At 51.0% G+C, this 6,146-nt stretch overlaps 1 pseudogene; it reads left to right on the top strand.

Annotated features, from left to right (window-relative positions):
- Positions 1–2,155: 2,155 nt before the first annotated feature.
- Positions 2,156–2,272, top strand: LOC136661948 (5S ribosomal RNA; annotated as a pseudogene).
- Positions 2,273–6,146: the final 3,874 nt, after the last annotated feature.

The following is a 6,146-nucleotide window of genomic DNA, read 5'->3' as shown; positions in this document are numbered from 1 at the left end:
AGCCTCTCTGCTCCTCTTTCTTGCAGATCCCCCTGTCGTCATGCTGTCGGTGCGGCCGCAAACGGTCGCCGAGGGTGGCAAAGTGAGCTTTCTCTGCACGGCCACCTCCAACCCGGAGCTGACAGGCGACAGGTAAAAAGGCCAACAGACTCCAACCTCCCAGAGATCACACAGCAATAGTGATGTTGCTGCGATGCCCTCTACTGGCAGCTTTGGGGATTACAATGAGCCGGGCTCGTCTGATGCCAGTGCATGCCTTCGCAGGTGGGCCAAAGGAGATGTGCCCATTCCGGAGGCCAACGGGGACAGCGATGAGGCGATAGTCAATCAATCGTTTTTCATGGAGCCCGTGTCGTGCGAGGGCTCGAATGCCGTCGGCAGCACACTGGTGGATGTGCATTGTAAGTGAAGGAGGCAGGTTGGGTCTGTGTATCCTGGGATAGGTGGGAACACTTTGGAAGAGGAGGATGGACAAGGAGATGACGAGGGTGACCTTGGTGCCAGATTGGTGCCAGATACTGAGTGTGGGCAGGTCAGATGTGGGGCTCCCCCCACCAGGATCTTCTCTCCTGTAACCCCACTTGCCATTCCAGCAGGTAGACCTCAAAGGCCTCCCACCTGCGACCATCATCGTGGTAAAAATTAGGCATTTGTGCCATATTTTTGACACATTCACAGCTGAGTTTGCACCCAATTAGAGCGAGGTGACTAATATATCCATTACCTTTGCATCAATTTGCATATGAGTAAAAATAACCATTTCTGAAGCAAGAAAGCATGCTTAATTGGTTTTTTTATATTATGCACACGGATCAAGACCCTTAATTGACTATAAAGCTCCCCCCAATTAATTTTATAAGTACTTGTATGAAGCAGCACAGGCAGATGTGTATCTACATACAAATTTTTTGAAAACAAACTATTTAATACATGCATAAACACACGTTCATTCACACTATTGAAGACAACAGTGTATAAAACTGCAGATTTTAAGAAGAATGTTTAATGAACTGCTTGTCAACCAAAAAGCCATTCACAAAGAAGGCAAGCGCTGTCTTTAAAAGAAAAAAAAGAAAATCCACTCCTGGGACCTTCTGCATGGAAAGCAGGTCTCTACTACTGAGCGATGGGCCCCCCTAACCCCTGTTTTCCTCTTTTTTCCTGCAGTTGGAGCCCGCCTTATCTCCCAGCCCAAGCCCCTGACTGTAGGTGTTGGTTCTGATGCCTCTTTCACCTGTACCTGGGCGGGGAGTCCACCTCTCACCCTAGCCTGGACCAAGAAGGAGTTCAGGTTCCCAAGTTGTGTGTAATTTACCAAACACAAATCTGGGAACACCAACCTCTACCCCCTCCTGTTGTCTCGTAGCACAGTGGGCCAGGTGGAAGACCATGGTGGTAGTAAGAGAGATATAGAACCTTTGCTTTATTCTGACTGTCTGCCAAGGTCAACGGGGGGCACCCCTTTCTGCCTTCCTCCCCACCTGAACTGAGCCTGTGAACACACAGGACACAGTTTTGGTTGTGGCACCAGGAGACCCACCCACTTTGAATCCTCAGAAAAATTGTGAAGCCCTTCTGTCCAAACAGGCCTTCAGTTTAGGATGTTCTGTTCCCTGGTTAGATAACTGAGGCCGGGTATCCTTTTTTGGGCTGGAAAAAGAGCACTGATCCCTTCATTTCAGTAAATAAATCTGAATTCACTTGTACCCACAGGTGTCGAGCAATGGAAACGCGCTACACCTCAAGGCTGTGACGCAGGAAGATGCCGGCATGTACGTCTGCAAAGCCATCGTGCCACGCATTGGAGTGGCTGAGAAGGCAGTAGCTGTGAATGGTGAGGGGTCTTGGAACCAGGTCATGCACAGCAACCTATTGCAGTGAGCCTGGCGGAAATCTGACCAGACCTGATTGCATCCGTCATTTTTGTCTTTTCCTCAGGGCCGCCCATTATCAGCGCGGAACAAAGCCTGCAGACTGCAGTGGGGGCCAAGGCACGGCTGGAGTGTTTGGTGGGGAGCGTCCCACCCCCCGGCACGATTGTAAGTGCTTGACTCGCCTTTGCCCTCCACCCTCATGCCTTAACCAGACCTGAATGTACCAGATGGTCCTCCTTATCCATGGAGTTGTCTCAACATGGATTGCAAGCCCACACTGAAGCAGCAACTGTTGCCCTGCACATGCCTGATCTCATCTGATCTCGGAAGCTAAGCAGGGTCAGGCCTGGTTAGTACTTGGACGGGAGACCGCTTGGGAATACCGGGTGCTGTAGGCTTCTACCATAGTCTTTCGAGACTGAAGGTTGCCAACCACTGGAGGACCTCAGAGGACCTCCCAGGCATGACTGGAAGTCGTGTCTAGGAGGTCTTCTGAGTTCAGCCAGAGCCTTTGGAGAGGCACTTCCAGGTTTTCACAAAATGTCTTTCTGAAGACTCTGGCTGACCTTCTGAGGTGCGAGGAGGTAGCCTGCAGTGTCCCTGCACCTCATAAAGCCTCCTGGAGACCTTCTGGAGTCCTGAAGGCACCCCTGGTTTTCAACCAAAGCTGGAAGTGCTTTTCAAAGACCTTCTGAGGCCTGGGCAGTCTGTGTACAACCTCCCCTCACCTCAGAAGGCCAGCCCCAGTCTTTGGAAAGGCAGTAGGGTATGTCATATGCAAAAGAAACCAGATATTATTTGTGAAGTTGGATGAAAAGGTGGAATGCATGTGTGCCAAAGTAGTTAGAATGTAGAGTTATTGAACCCATGATTTTAAACCCACACTGCTTAGTTCAGGGTTCTTAACCCTTTTACTATTACAGACCCCCCACCCCCCATAGATTGCCCAGTGTGTCCCCATACCTTCTTCACTAGTCTGTAGGAATCAGCATCATCACCAGTCCTATTAGGTACCACTATTTTGTCAGCAGCGGGGTTCTACTTTACATATGGATAGCAAGGATCAGAATGCCTCAATCTGCATTGACAGTGGTGATACTTAATAATCTTATCCATATAAATAATGGTAATAGTTAATCACCTAATCTAACAACAATTTTTTTTAATTGTTCAGAGATTGAGAGCACAATCCTAACCAGGTCTACTCAGAAGTAAGTCCTATTTTGTTCAATGGGGCTTACTCTCAGGAAAGTGTGGTTAGGATTGCAGCCTGAGTCCCATACCTCCCTCATTGGGTTCTGGTACCTCCAAAGGGTATGGATAACCCTGGTTAAGAATCCCTAGTTTAGATTTTCCCACAAAACCTTGGAAGGTTCTGAATGGCCAATCGTCCCCGTAGCGTCTAGAGTCGATCCTTGGGCTTGGTACCCATCGGGCACGAGGCTAACCAGGTGTACTCAGAAGTAAGTCCTATTTTGTTCACTGGGGCTTACTCTCAGGAAAGTGTGGTTAGCATTGCAGCCATCATCTTCTACCTGTCCAGGCTTCTGATTTGCCCTCCTGTCTCTTTGCAACAGGCCTGGTTGTGGGGTGAATGGGTGCTGGATGCTGGCTCGCTAGATCGGTTCACGGTGGACACCATAGTGACCGACCAAGGGGTGCTCTCTGCTTTGCTGATCGACCCAACGCATGACAGCGACTTCACCTTGGCCTACAACTGTACCGCATGGAATCACTTTGGCGCACGTTCCGCTACCGTCAGCTTATGCCGCCAAGGTAAGATTCCCCATCCCCCTCTACTAATTTCACCAGGAACAAGCTTCATGGTGAACTCACTGGGGCCCCGCCAGATCTCCTGTTTTCAAAGCAGAGAGATCCAAGTGCAGAGCCCAGCAGAGCAGTGAAACTCACCTTAGCAAGCCACTGTCTCTCTGTACAGCATACTTTGGCAGGGATTGTTGGGAGAATAAATGGGGATAATCTCCAGCTTGAGACTGAGGTCCTGGAGGGGGAGGGCAGAATACTGATGTGACACAACATGACCTTGACTTTCATCCCCCCTTGGGCAGTGGTTCCCAAACCTTTCCAACTAGCAGTTCCCTTGACCTACTGGGCCTTTGGCCACAGCTCCCCATTAGGGCTACAATCCTATAGTGTATAGGGTGGCAGATTTTCACCAGGATTCTGCATCTCCCCTGGCTGGATTCCATGGCTTCCCAGGGAGCCTCAGTTTGGGAATCACTGCACTTGACGTTCATGACTTTGCTCTTTCAGCTGTGTTCAGCCTGGGCTGATGCAAGCCTCTGGGGTGGGCGGGAAGGAAGGTGGGGAGGGAGGCATTCCTGGGTGGGGGGAGGGCGGGCGGTGGGCAGGTGGGGAGCGGGAGGCGGGGCTGGGATCCAGCGCTTATGCTGGATCCCAACCCCCGTTCCCGGGGAGCTTGGAGCAGCTCCAAGCCACTCCGCTGTCCTTGGACTTGTGCCACCTCAGGAGGTGGCACAAGTCCAAGGAGACCCATAGGGGAAAAGTCACCTTACCCGGAGGTAAGGGGAAAAGTTTCCTCTTGCCTCTGGCTGGGCCGCCTTGGGCCCCTGTCCTGTGCTGGATACAACGCAAGCCTCTTGGCTTGCCTGTTCCAGCGCAGGGTAGGATTGCAACCAAAAAAGTTATGTTTTTTGCTGGCCAAAATAAATTTTCAAGCTAAGTCTGTGTTTTGACACCCGTCCATTTTTGACTTGCATTCGTGCTCTGGTCCCCAACCAGAAGAAAGCACAAGGTATCATTTAAGATGGCATGAAATCAAATGCCAGTAATTAAAGGCATGAATTCTCCCCGCAGAGGTCTTGTCCGTCCTGATCATGGGGGGCTTAGCTGCCTCCGGGGTTGCTGTTCTCCTGCTCCTGGTGGTTGTCATCTCTTTCTGCTACCAACGGAAGCGCTGTGGGAAAGGTGAGGTGTCATTCTCAGAAGCTAAGCAGGGTCAGGCCTGGTGAATCCTTGGATGGGAGACCGCTTGGGAATACTGGGTGCTGCAGGCTTCTACCATAGTCTTTCGAGACTGAAGGTTGCCAACCAACCGTTCTCAGCCCTCCCAGGAATTACGTGGGGCCTTGTGCCCCTGAGCTGCAGCCCACGTCACCAATCCTTTAGTCACTTTGGGGAGAAAGTTGGGGTACAAAATCAAATGATCTGTTTGCTGCCAGCCTATAGTTAAGGCTGCATTGTCAGAATGCTGGATAGAGGCAGGGTTATTCCCTCTTCCTCTGAGCTCCTCTGGTCTGTGGACTTGGTTAGGCCCACTGAATATCCCCACCTGGTCTTCAAAGCCTCTCCCCCTCCTTTTCCATTGGCCTGACATCTCCCTGCTACGGACGGCGGCTCCAGACGCAACCATTTGAGCTGTTTTCCTGGGGTCCCGCAGACACTTGCCCCTGCACAGTTTCTTGGGAAAACCAGTGGGTGGAATGGTGGCACCAGTGGACCTCCCGAACAGCAGATATATGGGCTTGCTCTTCTCCCAGCTAGCTGCCCAAGGGGATATGGATCCACCCATGCCTCCGTTGAATAATGCTACCCAATCTACGTAGGGATGGATCAGAGAAGGGCTTCAGTGCATCTTGCCACTTCCTGGTGTTTTCACATGCCCATCCCAGAGCTCTCCAAGATCTGGAATGTGCGCAGATGTCATTGTTTAAATCCCCTGGAGTGAAATCCTGTAGAAGACCAAGTTTTCAGCTCACACCTCTGTCTGTCCATAAATCCTGCAGCCAAGCGGGGGGCGCAGCTCTCCAAAGCAGATATCCTTGTGCAGATCACCACGAGCGAGAGCAGCCCAAGCCGGCCGAGTGAGACAGAGGAGTCCATGGTGACGGGGAGTCAAGAACTGAAGGTGAGCTCAACTGGGAGTGTGGGAGACTCACAGTAGATCCACCCAAACTGAGGCTCTAAGTCAGTCTGGTCCAGCAAAGATGTGTACAGTAATGTACACTTTGAACCCCCAGAGATGTGTGGCCTTACTGGGTGATGCCAAAAGGTCCTTCTCTTTCCACAAGTGCCAACCAGATGAATCGACATGCTCAAAAGCAGGGTGTGATGGTGACATTTATTCATTGATTTAAGACATGTATACCCTGCTTTCCCAGTGTTTTTAGAACACGAACATCATCCCTGGCATCTTTTCCTCAGCAGGTGGTACCTGCTGGCATCCTGCTTTGAAACAGAAAAGTTCTGTTCTCCACTAGTAGTTAGGACAGCTGATTTGTGGGCAGTGGG

The sequence above is a fragment of the Tiliqua scincoides genome, chromosome 10, assembly GCF_035046505.1.
Source record: "Tiliqua scincoides isolate rTilSci1 chromosome 10, rTilSci1.hap2, whole genome shotgun sequence".
Taxonomy (NCBI): Eukaryota; Metazoa; Chordata; class Lepidosauria; order Squamata; family Scincidae; genus Tiliqua; species Tiliqua scincoides.
This window is presented reverse-complemented; position numbering and strand designations above follow the sequence as displayed.